General features: G+C 44.0%; 1 pseudogene; it reads right to left on the bottom strand.

Moving 5' to 3' along the window:
* The window catches only part of LOC111954087 (laminin subunit alpha-2-like), a 153995-nt pseudogene that overhangs the window by 77887 nt on the left and 59739 nt on the right, over nt 1-16369 (bottom strand).

Raw genomic sequence — 16369 nt, 5'->3', positions numbered from 1 at the left:
TTCAAATTATATATCTTTTGTTGGGTTGTTACGATCGCTAAACATTTACAGCTGGTAAATGCGGTTGTGATTCTGGCTATTGTGGTACGCTCATATAATGCTATATTGTGTTTTTCGCTGTAAAACACTTAGAAAATCTGAAATTCTCTGGATTCACAAGATCTGTGTCTTTCGATTGCTGTAGGCTGTCTATTTTTCTGAAGTGTTTTAGGATGATTCTTTTGGTAATTGACGTCGGTCTCAGTAATTATTCCGGCTGCTTCCAACGCTATTTCAGATTGCAGCTGCAATGTAGAACTGTGATTTCTACCTGAAATATGCACTTTTTTCTAACAAAAACTATCCTATACATGAATATGTTATCAGACTGTCATCTGAAGAGGTTTTTTCTTGGTTAGTGGCTATCAATATCTTAGTTTAGCCGAATTGGTGATAGCACCTGAAGTAGTAAGAAACTGATGGAGTTAGAAAAGTGGTGTATTTTGCTAACGTGTTTAGCTAATAGATTTACATATTTTGTCTTCCCTGTAAAACATTTTTTACAATCTGAAATGGTGGCTTTATTCACAAGATCTGTATCTTTCATCTGGTGTCTTGGACTTGTGATTTAATGATATTTAGATACTACTATCTACTTGTGAAGCTATGCTAGCTATGCTAATCAGTGTGTGGGGGGGTGGGGGGTGATCCCGGACCCGGGGTAGAGGCTCGTTAGAGGCAGTGACATTTGTGGGTTTTCAAGCAGGAACTGCTCTTTCAAGTCTTGCCACAACATCTCAATTGGGATTAGATCCTGACTTTGACTAGGCCATTCTAAAACTTGAAATGTGTTGCTTTTTAATCATTTTTATGTAGACTTGATTGTGTGTTTTGGATCATTGTCTTGCTGCATGACCCAGTAGCACTTCAGCTTCAGCTCACTGACGGATGGCCTGACATTCTCCTGTAGAATTCTCTGATACAGAGCAGAATTCATGGTTCCTTCTATTAAAGTCGTCCAGGTCCTGAGGCAGCAAAGCATCCCAAAACATCACACGACATCCACCATGCTTGACCATTGGTATGAGGTTCTTACTGTGGAATGCAGTGTTTGGTTTTCGACAGGCATAATGGGACCCATGTCATCCTTGCACAGGAAGTCCAGGGCCCAGGGCCGTGAGTTCAGACTCAGGGCCGTGAGCTTTGTGTTGAGCTTAGAGGGCACTATGGTATTGAAGGCTGAGCTGTAGTCGATGAACAGCATCCTCACATGTGCATTCCTTTTGTCCAGATGGCTGAGGGCAGTATGCAGTGTACAATGGCAATTGTGTCATCAGTGGATCTGTCAGGGCGGTAGGTGAATTTGAGAGGGTCGAGTGTGTCAGGGAGGGAGGAGGTGATGTGATCTTTGACCAGCCTCTCGAAGCACTTCATGATGACGGAGGTGAGTGCTACGGGTCGGTAGTCATTCAGTTCAGTTACTTTCCCTTACTTGGGCACTGGGATGATAGTGGACATCTTGAATCAGCTGGGGATTGTGCTAGCAGATATCCATAGACTTGCTTTCTGACCTGATTTTGCCTAACCTGATTTTACAGAGAGCTGTGTCTCAAGTCAAGGACGTAGAGAGGCCGGTGTTAGCAAGACTAGGTTTTACCTGCGCCTGTTACTGAATAGCCATATGTGACTGTACATGTATTTATTTTTATTTAACACCTCTTGACGCTAGGTAAACGGACTATTTCTCAGGTCCAGATCGTAGAATATGCATATAATTTACAGATTAGGATAGAAAACACTCCAAAGTTTCCAAAACTGTCAAAATATTGTCTGTGAGTATAACAAAACTGATTCTGCAGGCGAAAACCTGAGAAAATCTAACCCGGAAGAGATATATTTTTTTAAATCTGTGTTTCCTGGCCTGTCTTTCTTCCATTTTAAAGGGGTATCAACCAGATTCCTTTTCCAATGGCTTCCACAGGCTGTGACCAGGCTTTAGACATAGTTTCAGGCTTTTATTTTGAAAAATTAGCGAGATTTTTCAAAAGTAGTCAGGTGTCCTCTGAATAGTTCCTGCGCGCGAGAGGGGAGCTCTCCATTTTCTTTTTCTCTCTTATTGAATAGGTTACGGTCCGAAATATTATCGATTATGTTTGTTAAAAACAACCTGAGGATTGATTATAAAAAAACATTTTACATGTTTCTACGACCATTACGGATACTTTTTGGAATGTTCGTTGAACGGAACGAGGCTTTGGTTTTCTGAACATAACGCGCAACCCAAATGGCGTTTTTTTATTATAAAAGTAATATTTATCGAACAAAAATAACATTTATTGTGTAACTGGGAGTCTCGTGAGTGCCAACATCCGAAGATTATCAAAGGTAAGCGATTCATTTTATTGCTTTTCTGACTTTCGTGACCATGCTAATTTGGGGCTAGCTGTTCTAGCATTGATTGATACACTCACAAAAGCTTGGATTTCTTTCTCTGTAAAGCATATTTTCAAAATCTGACACGATAGGTGGATTAACAACAAGCTAAGCTGTGTTTTGGTATATTTCACTTGTGATTGCATGATTATAAATATTTTTAGTAATATTTTGCGCCCTGCAATTCAGCGGTTGTTTAGGAAAATGATCCCGTAAAAGGGATCCGTGTGCAGAGAAGTTTTAACCTTCATTTAACCAGGTAGGCCAGTTGAGAACAAGTTCTCATTTACAACTGCGACTTGGCCAAGATAAAAGCAAAGCAGTGCGACACAAACACAGAGTTACACATGGAATAAACAAACGTACAGTCAATAACACAATAGAAAAGTCTATATACAATGTGTGCAAATTAAGTAAGATTAGGGAGGTAAGGCAATAAATAGACCATAGTGGCGAAATAATTACAATTTAGCAATTAAACACTGGAGTAATAGATGTGCAGAAGATGAATGTGCAAGTAGAGATACTGGGTGCAAAGGAGAAGAAAAAAAATAACAATATGGGGATGAGGTAGTTTGGTGGGCTATTCTACAGATGGGCTATGTACAGGTGCAATGATCTGTAAGCTGCTCTGACAGCTGATGCTTACTAACCAGACACCTAGGTATTTGTAGTTGTCCACATATTCTCAGTCAGAACCGTCCAGAGTAGTGATGCTAGACAGGCGGGCAGGTGCGGGCAGCGATCGGTTGAAGAGCATGCATTTAGTTTTACTGTCACGCCCTGACCATAGATTGCTTTGTATGTTTCTATTTTTTGTTTGGTCAGGGTGTGATGTGGGTGGGCATTCTATGTTTGTATGTCTATGTTGTCTATTTCTTTGTGTTTGGCCGTGTGTGGTTCTCAATCAGAGGCAGCTGTCTATCGTTGTCTCTGATTGAGAACCATATTTAGGTAGCCTGTTTTCCCACTTTGAGTTGTGGGGGATTATTTTCTGTTTAGTGTTTTTCGCCACCTTACAGGACTGTTCTTTGTCGTTTTTGTTGTTTTGTTCAGTTGTTTAATTAAAATAATGAACACTTACGACGCTGCACCTTGGTCCTCCTCTCCTTCTCCCGACGACGAACATTACATTTACTTGCTTTTAAGAGCAGTTGGAGGCCACGGAAGGAGAGTTGTATGGCATTGAAGCTCGTCTGGAGGTTTGTTAACACAATGTCCAAAGAAGGGCCAGAAGTATACAGAATGGTGTCGTCTGTGTAGAGGTGGATCAGAGAATCACCAGCAGCAAGAGCGACATCATTGATGTATACAGAGAAAAGAGTCGGCCCGAGAACCCTGTGGCACCCCCATAGAGACTGCCAGTACATAATAACATATATTTGAAATGAGCTAGTCCTATCTACATATACATACACATATATATATATATGGTCCCGTGTGGCTCAGTTGGTAGAGCATGGCGCTTGCAACGCCAGGGTTGTGGGTTCATTCCCCACGGGGGGACCAGGATGAATATGTATGAACTTTCCAATTTGTAAGTCGCTCTGGATAAGAGCGTCTGCTAAATGACTTAAATGTAAAGTGTAAATGTAAATATATGAGCTAGCTATAAGGCTACGGTATGAATGTATATTCATTATTATGTACAATATGTATAGGTAACTGCCAAAATAAAAGAAACGGCAACATAAAGTGTCTTGAAACCTCTACCACTTCTCTCTCCCGGATCCGGGATCCTCCTCATCAAAAAAGCTGACTAGCATAGCCTAGCCTAACGGGACAGGGATATCATATAATATAATTTTCATGAAATCACAAGCCCAATATGGCAAATGAAAGATAAACATCTTGTGAATCCAGCCATCATTTCCGATTTTTTAAATGTTTTACAGCGAAAACACAATATGTATTTCTATTAGCTAACCACAATAGCCAAAGACTCAACCGCATATTTTCACCATGTTTCTACCGCATAGGTAGCTATCACAAAACCGACCAAATAGAGATATAATTAGTCACTAACCAAGAAACAACTTCATCAGATGACAGTCTTATAACATGTTATACAATACATTTATATTTTGTTCGAAAAATGTGCATATTTGAGGTATAAATCATAGTTTTACATTGCAGCTACCATCACAAATAGCACCGAAGCAGCCAGAATAATTACAGAGAGCAACGTGAAATACATAAATACTCATCATAAAACATTTGTGAAAAATACATGGTGTACAGCAAATGAAAGATAAACATCTTGTGAATCCAGCCAATATTTCCGATTTTTTAAGTGTTTTACAGCGAAAACACAATATAGAATTATATTAGCTTACCACAATAGCCAAACACACAAATGCATTTATTCACCGCAAAAGGGAGCTATCGCAAAAACCAGCAAAAGATATAAAATTAATCACTAACCTTGAATAACTTCATCAGATGACAGTCTTATAACATCAGGTTATACAATACACTTATGTTTTGTTCGAAAATGTGCATATTTAGAGCTACAAATCCTGATTAAACATTGTGAATACGTAGCATCGATTCACCGGAATCTCCAGAGATATTTTGGACACTCACCTAATCTGACCAAAGAACTCATCATAAACTTTACATAAAAATACTTGTTGTATGGCAAATGAAAGATACACTGTTCTTGAAAGCAGATCTGCGTTGTGACGCTGGCACCCTGCAGACAGACGAGAGGAGGAGGGGAGGAGATGGGTTGGATATTATCAGATTTAAAAAGGAACAGTCTAAGTTCAGCCCCAGCCAAGTCCTCTCAGATAAAGGTAAAGGTACAGTACAACCATGTCCTCTTCTGTCCTATTCCTGTGTTGTACTACTGTCTACTATCCTCAACTCATACATAGTATGCAACCAACAGCTTGCAGATTGCTAGACTAAAAACACATTTGCATTGTATAACTGGCTCATTATTTACTTGAAAAAGTCCTAGTGATCTGCAGAGAAAACGCAGGCACAGATGGTTTCCTATAGGACTGGTTAGCGGGGACATCAGAGATGGTTTCCTGTAGGACTGGTTGGAGGGGACATCACAGATGGTTTCCTATAGGACTGGTTGGAGGGGACAGCACAGATGGTTTCCTATAGGACTGGTTGGAGGGGACAGCACAGATGGTTTCCTATAGGACTGGTTGGAGGGACAGCACAGATGGTTTCCTATAGATGTTGAGGCGACAGCACAGATGGTTTCCTATAGGACTGGTTGGAGGGGACATCACAGATGGTTTCCTATAGGACTGGTTGGAGGGGACATCACAGATGGTTTCCAATAGGACTGGTTGGCGGGGACATCAGATGGTTTATTATAGGACTGGTTGGCGTGGACATCAAAGATGGTTTCCTATAGGACTGGTTGGTGGGGACATCAGCTGGTTTCCTATAGGACTGGTTTGCGGGGACATCACAGATAGTTTCCTATAGGACTGGTTGGTGGGGACATCAGCTGGTTTCCTATAGGACTGGTTTGCGGGGACATCATAGATAGTTTCCTATAGGACTGGTTGGAGGAGACAGCTGCTTTTTTCCTGTCTTTGTACTACACTCAGTCGCCCTAGCCAACGAAAGGTTTGCCTGCAAAATGCCTGCATTTATTCAATGTTTAACAGGTTGGAATTAGTATGAGTTGTAAGATTTCTTTCTCCTCATTCTGACAGCATGGAGTCCAGATGGGATATAGGATGGGTCAAGTTTTTAATTGTGGCTGTCAGAGAGAAAGAGAGAGAGAGAGAACGGTCAGGTTGATGGTTTCATCACACACTGAAATCAACATCAAGATCACACTGTGCGTCAGCCACATTATGTCGCAGCGATCTGTGACAATGATCATCAACTTGTTTTTAATGAAACACTACGAGCAGTTTCCCTGTCACCATTATAGTGTCGGCAATTTGCACCAACTGCGGCCCTGTTTCTGCATTCCTAATGTTGATTATTCCATCTCCGCCCCATGCCTCACCACCACCACTTGAATCAGTTAGGACTGCCAGACTATTTCAGAGAAAATGTACTTCTTCTCACCAACCTCGATAGATTTCATTCAAATGGAAGTAGTGTGTTTTGCTGCAGAGCTTTTAACCATGCAGATGATGGCAGCCATTCCATTCTCTTGAAGAATTCCTTTAGGCATTAGGCCTAAATGCATGTTTAGCTTTTGAGCTCTACCTTGTCTCTAGTTTTCATATACTATCAATAACTATCAATACCTCTATATTTTCTCTATATGAATCATCTTATTGTATTGCATGTGTATATGTCACGTTTTGACCTTAGTTCCTTTTTTATGTCTTTATTTTGGTTTGGTCAGGGCGTGAGTTGGGGTGGGCATTCTATGTTCTATTATTCTATGTTTTGTTCTATGTGTTGTATTTCTGTGTTTGGCCTAGTATGGTTCCCAATCAGAAGCAGCTGTCAATCGTTGTCTCTGATTGAGAACCATACTTAGGTAGCCTGTTCCCACCTGTGTTTGTGGGTAGTTGGTTCCTGTTTTTGTGTTTGTTTCACCATTCAGGACTGTTTCGATTTTTGTTGTCATTCACTTTGTTATTTTTTGTCTTTTTCCCGTGTTCAGTTAATAAATGTAACATGGACACTTACCACGCTGCATTTTGGTCCGATCCTTCATATTCCTCATCGGAAGAAGAAGAGAATCGTTACAGTATATCGAGTTATATATCAATAATCCATTTGGCTATAAGCTGTAATGTATTTTTAATTAACTTGGCATTATAGTGAAATGGGATATTTTGGTAAACGGAGACTAATTAGTTATCTTCAGACATAATCAACAGAGCAGACTGCACTGCAGAGAACGGAGAGGCAGATGAATGATAAACTGTTATGGGCCAGGCATTGAAGTTTGTGATTCAACACAGGTTGTTTATGTGGATTTACACAGACAGTCACCACCTGCACATCTCAGTCTTCTCTCTCTCTCCATCCTAATTTATCTTCTCAAAGCCAAACATTCTCAAACACACTGCTACATCTGGCATACAGGCTGTCTGGCAGGCGGGCAGCGCTCCATAACATAAAGCAACACCCCGCTCTTCACAGGAGACTCAGACAGTCAGACAGGAACAAGGGTTTTAACGCACTGCAGGCTCTGATACTCATGTACCTCTTATACTCACGTTGGCAGGTGTCGCAGGTGGTTCCCCCGTAGAACCCCTACACCTCAGACAGGAGCCGGTGATGGGGTCGCAGCTCCGCGGTGAGGCCAGGTTCAGGTTACCGTTACACTGGCAGGGCTGGCACAAGCCCCCCTTAACCACCGGCTGACCAAAGTAGCCATTGGTGTATCTACAGTGACCAGAGAGGGAGCGGGAAATCAAGACTGGTGGCTAGGACCCTGAGTGTTTCCTTACCATACTGTATGAGATGACCAGGAGAACATCTGGGCCCTAGTTCTAGGTAAGGAGGGGACAGGGTGATGTTTTTGTTTCTGACCAGGAATAACCGCAGACCGTTGTTATAGTATAGCTCATTCATGACTAATTTGAGCAGGAAGGAGTGACTGCACTGTACAGTATTGGACTGAATGATCACTGCTCAGCTGGGGAGAATGTGTTTCCCATAAGTAGAGTTAAAGTATAATGACGGAAATCAACATATGACCACCATGCCTCTGCTCCTTTTCAAGTCTGTAGTGAAACTGGATAATGAGCAACCACATCAAGCATGCACAGCTTTATGACTGCCGCTCAGTGTTTCACTTAGATGGCTTCAGTCATGAAACAGTAGGCAGTTTCATTGGCAGTCAAAACAGAGAAACAATCTGAAAAGGCAAACGTGTGAAGCCACAGACAATATCAATATTCCCCCTACCAACTCTTATCTGCACTGTCCTGCTTTTCCCGCCATATACTGTATCTCCTCAGAAGTCAGTCATGTTCTGTACTGATAAAGATATACATTCCATCTATTGCCTCCTTGTTAAATGGTTTCTACAACTCTTATCTCCACACCGCCATTCTATCTGCATGATACCAAATGGGAAAAGTAATCATTCAATATCATGCGCAGCGGATTCCTTTAGTCGCGGAAGACTTATTAATTTAATATGTTATTGCTTCCGAATGTCTTATGTGAGAAGGAGCCATTGGCGTGGAACAGTGAGTACGTGTCTGTAATTTCATTTGAACCATCATGCGGGTGTCTTGGGGAGTAGACAGCACTAACGCAGATATCATGGCCAAACATGGGTCCGGACTAAATGGGATATCAGGCACTTTTAGTGTCCTGCTGACTGGGCAATGGACTGCTGTAAACTATACAGCACTACCAGTTGAATATGAAGACATCTAGGTCAAAGCTAGGATAACTCTGTTCTCTGTATGGGGAAGCACACACTTCAAAGGAAACCTGTCCTCATACAGAGTGAGTCCTGATCAACATATTTCATGCATCCTAGTCTGGGTGCCGAGATTCTAAGCATGCAAAATGTACACTACACATATAAACTCAGCAAAAAAAGAAACGCCCCTTTTTCAGGACCCTGTCTTTCAAAGATAATTCGTGAAAATCCAAATAACTTCACAGATCTTCATTGTAAAGGGTTTAAACACTGTTTCCCATGCTTGTTCAATGAACCATAAACAATTAATGAACATGCACCTGTGGAACGGTCATTAAGACACTAACAGCTTACAGACGGTAGGCAATTAAGGTCACAGTTATGAAAACTTAGGACACTAAAGAGGCCTTTCTACTGACTCTGACAAACACCAAAAGAAAGATGCCCAGGGTCCCTGCTCATCTGCGTGAACGTGCCTTAGGCATGCTGCAAAGAAGCATGAGGACTGCAGATGTGGCCAGGGCAATAAATTGCAATGTCTGTACTGTGAGACGCCTAACACAGCGCTACAGGGAGACAGGACGGACAGCTGATCGTCCTCGCAGTGGCAGACCACGTGTAACAACACCTGCACAGGATCGGTACATCTGTACATCACGCCTGCGGGACAGGTACAGGATGGCAACAACAACTGCCCGAGTTACACCAGGAACGCACAATCCCTCCATCAGTTCTGACTGTCCGCAATAAAAACATAAATAAAAAATAACATTTATTTAACCAGGTAGGCCAGTTGAGAACAAGTTCTCATTTACAACTGTGACCTGGCCAATATAAAGCAAAGCAGTGCAACAAAACCAACAACACAGAGTTGGGATAAACAAACGTACAGTCAATAACACAATAGTAAAATCTGTATACAGTGTGTGCAAATGAAGTAAGGAGGTAAGGCAATAAATAGGCCAATAGTGGTGAAGTAAGTACAATTTAGCAATTTACACTAGAGTGATATATGTGCAGATGAGGATGTGCAAGTAGAAATACTGGTGTGCAAAAGAGCAGAAAAACAAAAACAAATATGGGGATGAAGTAGGTAGTTGGTTGGATGGGTTATTTACAGATGGGCTGTGTACAGCTGCAGCGATCGTTAAGCTGCTCTGACAGTTGACCCTTAAAGTGGAGATATAAGTCTTAATATAATATATAATATTGATATAAGTGATTTTTGCAATAAGTTCCAGTCATTGGCAGCAGAGAACTGTAAGGAAAGGCGGCCAAAGGAGGTGTTGGCTTTGGGGATGACCAGTGACACATACCTGCTGGAGTGTGTGTTACGGGTGGGTGTTGCTATGGTGACCAGTGAGCTGAGATAAGGCGGAGCTATACCTAGCAAAGACTTATAGATGACCTGGAGCCAGTGGGTTTGGCGACAAATATGTAGCGAGGACCAGGTAACGAAAACATACAGGTCGCAGTGCTGGGTAGTATATGGGGCGTTGGTGACAAATCGGATGGCACTGTGATAGACTGCATCCAATTTGCTGAGTAGAGTGTTGGAGGCTAATTTGTAAATTACATTGCCGAAGTCAAGGATCGGTAGGATAGTCAGTTTTACGAGGGTAAGTTTGGCAGCATGAGAGAAGGAGGCTTTGTTTTTGCGAAATAGGAAGTCAGAATCGTCCAGAGTAGTGATGCTAGTGGGTGGGTGCGGGCAGCAATCGGTTGAAGAGCATGCATTTAGTTTTACTAGAATTAGAGAGCAGTTGGAGGCCACGGAAAGAGTGTTGTATGGCGTTGAAGCTCCTTTGGAGGTTTGTTAACACAGTGTTCAAAGAAGGGCCAGATGTATACAGAATGGTGTCGCCTGCGTAGAGGTGAATCAAAGAATCACCCGCAGCAAGAGTGACATCATTGATATATACAGAGAAAAGAGTAGGCCCGAGAATTGAACCCTGTAGCACCCCCATAGAGACTGCCAGAGGTCCGGACAACAGGCCCTCCGATTGGACACACTGAACTCTATCTGAGAAGTAGTTAGTGAACCAGGCGAAGGGGTGAATTTGAGAAACATGTTGAGAAAGGCTGTTGAGTCTGCTTGTCTCCGAGAGCTCAGAGACTCAGACAGAGAAGAGACACAGGTTTGGAGGTCTGTGTCTATGTATCGAAAGCAGTGTCTATATATCTTTCCGACTGCCAAGATACTGTTGTGTATTCTCATCGACAGCTTCCATGTGTTCTCCTGCCCACTCAGATTAGCTTCCCAAAAATTTGAAGTGAAACCTCTTTCCCTGCTCTCTGGATAGACTTTTCCCCCCAAAATCAATAACCTTATTACTGGCAACTCTGCACTTGACTGAATGTACTCCTGGCCCCTGCAGTATGGCCTCCCAGCGGGGTAGAGACCTCTTCACACGCCTCTTTTAGCTCCGACTGCCAATTTGTTTTCAGGGATTGCAGTAGTTTGACGGTGCTGAGGTGATAGCTATTATTACCAACTAACCCTCCTTGGTCCTGCAGCAGAGCGTCCCTTGTTATCAGGCAGACAGTGCTCCACTTCCAGGGATCAGTTCACTCTCACTATACTAGAGAGAGGTACTGTAGGTCCAGGCGTGAAGAGGGACATTCTGAGAGCACGCCTCTGTAACGTCCTTCACTTCACCGGCTCTCTCAGAGACCCGGGCCCCAGGCCCCCTGTTTAAGGCAGCCATGATAGATGAGGCCCCATCCTGTCTGTCAGCAGCCTAAATGGGCTTGTGTCCCCACATATGAGCCGCAGAACCCAAATCCCTCCTTGCCCCACCTGGACTCTCTCGCTTTATAGATCAAGAGCAGAGCAGTGCAGGCATCTGCCAGGCAGCGTGGCACAGGGATGGCAAGCGTGCCCACAGCAGCCTGTCTCCATCTGTCAGAGAGCATGGGTCATAAAGAGGGGTGCCTCTCACCCCCATCTCAGCCCTGCAGCAGCAAACCCACTCCCACCACACAGCAATTAGAAATACTGCACCAACCATCCATCCCTCTGTCCCCACAGAGTATGAGATAGAGAGAGGGAGAGAGAGAAAAATAGAGAAAGAGAGGCAGAGAAATTTATGTATTTATGATGCAAATGAAATCAAGAGACCTCAGAACAGATATGTGGGCATCGACTGCAAAGTGATCAATCTTCCCGCTGCTCCAGAGAGGATGGTCCTTTGTCTACTGAGGCCTCTGGGAAAGATCCCAGCGTTTTGAAACATCAACTGAACCCCTCTGCAGCCTCTACGCTTTTATGAGTGGCTTTCATAGCCACACAGTACCATATGGCAACTGAAATCAACAGACAAACCAGAAAAGACCACAGTGGCATATGGGTCTGCTATTGACATGCATGTGTAATGAATAACTATAAAATCCACTAGCCACCAGTGACAGACCAATACATAATATAAAACTGCCAATAGTCATGAGCATAATCAACTCAGAAGTGATCCATATATAATTACATTAAATATGATTTAGACAAATGTAGGTCTATCTATAACCTATTGACATGGCTTCCTGTTTGGTTTTGATTTAGCAGAGCATAAAATAGGCCTACATACAGGTAACTGCCAAAATAAAGGAAACACTAACATAAAGTGTCTTAATAAGACATTGGGCACCATGAGCCAGAACAGCTTTAATGCACCTTGGCATAGATTCTACAAGTGTCTGGAACTCTATTGGAGGGATGCAACTCCATTCTTCTACGAGAAATAAAGGTATTGGAAAACGTGGTCTCAGGCACCGTTCCAGAATCACCCATAAGCATTCAATTGGGTTGAGATCTGGTGACTAAGACGGCCATGGCATATGGTTACATCGTTTTCATGCTCATCAAACCATTCAGTGACCACTCATGCCCTGTGGATGGGGGCATCGTCATCCTATGGGAGCATAGCCATGGTAACCAAAATAATGTCTTGCCCAGCATTTTTATACATGACCCTAAGCATGAAGGGATGTTAATTGACTCAGGACCTTAATTAACACAGGAAACACACCTGTGTGGATGCACCTGCTTTAAATATACTTCATATCCCTCATTTACTCAAGTGTTTTCCTTTATAACCTATATACAGACATACAGAAAGATGCTTAGACATTCCCATTTAATTTCTAAGTGAGAAACGATTACAACCCATTGGAAAAGCAGGTTATCTACCAATGTGAAACAGCAGCACAAAGCTAACAAAAGGTCCCTGAACGGCTCAAGTCAACTGGATTAAGGCTGTGATATAATTGTGTCTACAAGGGTTAACTCCCTTTGTCTGTGGGTACAGAGGCCTGGGCCACTCACCTGTCACAGTGTGCTCCCGTGTACCCCAGCTGCCATCGGTCACATATCAGCTCCCCTCGCGGGTCCACATGGCAGGTGGGGCTGAAACGACAATGTTTTTCAGCAATAGAAACAGGAAGTAGAAGAAAAAGAAAAGAAGCTCGTATCAACAAACCCATCGTCCCACCCCTACAAACACAACAACATCACTGAGTTGAAAAAGAGGGAGAGTCCAGCTCCTGTCCTCCTCCTGATCCCAAAGATAGAGAGACGAGTTGAGCTGGCTGGGCTGGCTGGGCTGGCTGTTGGGTCAGGTTCCAGGTTCCTGACCGAGATCTGATTGAATGAGTGGCCGGTCTATTTCAGACAGCACTGGATCCCAGGACCAGGAACAATGGGGTAGCACTGCCCTTTGAGAATGTCGGGGGGGGGGGGGGGTAGTTTTACCGCTGTGGCCTAGTGTAGAGGAATGCTAAGCTGCTCCAGTCCTGGCACGGGGCGTGCCGCCCCACTTTGACCACCAGGGGATTACCACCCATTACCAGTGCCTGACTAAAGCGATTGTCTCTGGCCCTGTTCGCAAGTCAGCGACCTCAACATTGTGGAAAAACAACAGAGCTAGTCGACAGCACCATCAGCCCTAAATAAAACATTAAAGTGACTAAGGATTAGAATCGTGATGAGAAAATAAAAGCTATTATGCGACGATAATGCATTATAGATAGAGGTCAGTGTGGCTAGATAAGGGTTCTGATTAAGTGCCGTATTAAATTAAGTGCCGTATTAATTTCCATATGACAAGTGATGACATACTTGTTGGACGGGATGTTGAGGGGGCAGGCGCAGGGCTGGCAGTCATTCGGCGTTCCCTTGTTAGCTTCCCCATGTAATCCAGGGATACATTCATCACAGTGGAATCCGGTGGTGTGGTCAGTACAGCCCTGGGAATGTACAGTAGGTTATTTAGGTTTATAGGGTTAACATACAGCAAATTAATGAATCCATTCTTTAAAGGGCCAATCCGCAGATGCTACATACATTTCCTGACTTATAAATTAATGATATGTACCCATTGGTTCTTGAAGAATATATCTTATAAAAGCCTCATGAGCTTAGTTTAACTATTGTACCCCATCAGAACCCAAAATATAAACTTGTTTTACTCCAATGTTTGTAAAGAACATAAATGTGTAACAAACACTATATAGCCACAAATAAATCTCTGTGATATCATGGATGGTCAGTCCTTGTATCCATAGATCTGGCTAGGGTTTTGAGAGTGGTTACATTTCTCCAGCCCCATCCATAAGCTTTTTACCAAAACAGTGGTGGGGTGTCCGCTTTGTTATTGTTTCAACTGCACTTTGGCCGTTTATTTCTAGAACAATACCAATACATAAATACATCCACTGTAAACTAGCTTTTCCAAGTAATAATCTGGTGTATTGTCATAATTAGTTTGAATAGCAGCTGTACTTGATTGGCAATGCAGCAAACCTGGATGAACAATTAACAAAATTTGAGTAAAATCTACAAAGAAACCCAAAGTTTTGGCTGTCTCCTCTCCATAGTGTCTGTCTGACAGGGATGGTCCGGTGAATAATTGACCGAGACTTTGTGAGTCTGATGTTGCCAAATTAAACGTAATGCATTTCCCCACAGATTGGCATTAACCCAAACTCCGGTAATGCACCGCTAATAAAATAAGAGCTGTTTTTTTCAGCTCCACGCTTCGTCAGCCCCAATAAAGACTAAACGCTCTTGAGTCAATTGCAGATGTCTACTCAGCATAATCACCAGCATAGAGAAGATTTCTTGATTACGGGGGGAGGGGTGGGCACGCAGTTTAGTGTATGCGCACGTACAAGTGTGTGTGTGTGTGTTTTAGTTTGTAAATGTGTGAGTTTGTGTATTGGCTCTACTTGCTTGGCACAGAGCCGTAGAGCCTATCTCCGTTAAAATGACCAATCTCTTGTGGGATAAATCCTGAGAGCCTTTATAAATGCCAGTCAGAAAAGCACACTCTACCTAGCAGGAGGAAGGGCACACTCTACCTAGCAGGAGGAAAGCACACTCTACCTAGCAGGAGGAGGGCACTCTACCTAGCAGGAGGAGGGCACTCTACCTTGCAGGAGGAGGGCACTCTACCTGGCAGGAGCAGGGCACTCTACCTAGCAGGAGGAGGGCACACTCTACCTAGCAGGAGGAAAGCACACTCTACCTAGCAGGAGAAAGCACACTCTACCTANTACCTAGCAGGAGGAAAGCACACTCTACCTAGCAGGAGAAAGCACACTCTACCTAGCAGGAGGAAGGGCACACTCTACCTAGCAGGAGGAAAGCACACTCTACCTAGCAGGAGAAAGCAGACTCTACCTAGCAGGAGGAAGGAGCACTCTACCTAGTAGGAGGAAAGCACACTCTACCTAGCAGGAGAAAGCAGACTCTACCTAGCAGGAGGAAGGGCACACTCTACCTAGCAGGAGGAGAGCACACTCTACCTAGCAGGAGGAAGGGGACACTCTACCTACAGTAGCAGGAGGAGGGCACACTCTACCTGCAGTAGCAGGAGGAGGGCACTCTACCTTGCAGGAGGAGGGCACACTTTACCTACAGTAGCAGGAGAAGGGTACACTCTACCTAGCAGAAGGAGGGCACACTACCTAGCAGGGGGAGGGCACACTCTACCTAGCAGGAGGAGGGCACTCTACCTTGCAGGAGGAGGGCACACTACCTACCAGGAGCAAGGCCCACTACCTACCAGGAGGAGGGCACACTACCTAGCAGGAAGAGTGCACTCTACCTAGCAGGAGCAGGGCACTCTACCTTGCAGGAGGAGGGAACTCTACCTAGCAGGAGCAGGGCACTCTACCTAGTAGGTGGAAAGCACACTCTACCTAGCAGGAGAAGGGCACTCTACCTAGCAGGGGGAGGGCACTCTACCTTGCAGGAGGAGGGCACACTACCTACCAGGAGGAGGGCACTCTACCTAGCAGGAGGAAGGAGCACTCTACCTAGTAGGGGGAGGGCACTCTACCTTGCAGGAGGAGGGCACACTACCTACCAGGAGGAGGGCACTCTACCTAGCAGGGGGAGGGCACTCTACCTTGCAGGAGGAGGGCACACTACCTAGCTGGAGGAGGGCACTCTACCTAGCAGTAGGAGGGCTCTCTACCTAGCTGGAGGAGGGCACTCTACCTAGCAGGAGGAGGGCACACTCTACCTAGCAGGAGGAGGGCACACTCTACCTAGCAGTAGGAGGGCTCTCTACCTAGCAGGAGGAGGGCACACTCTACCTAGCAGGAGGAGGGCACACTACCTACCAGGAGCAAGGC

This window comes from Salvelinus sp. IW2-2015, linkage group LG28, assembly GCF_002910315.2.
Source record: "Salvelinus sp. IW2-2015 linkage group LG28, ASM291031v2, whole genome shotgun sequence".
Classification (NCBI taxonomy): Eukaryota; Metazoa; Chordata; class Actinopteri; order Salmoniformes; family Salmonidae; genus Salvelinus; species Salvelinus sp. IW2-2015.
This window is presented reverse-complemented; position numbering and strand designations above follow the sequence as displayed.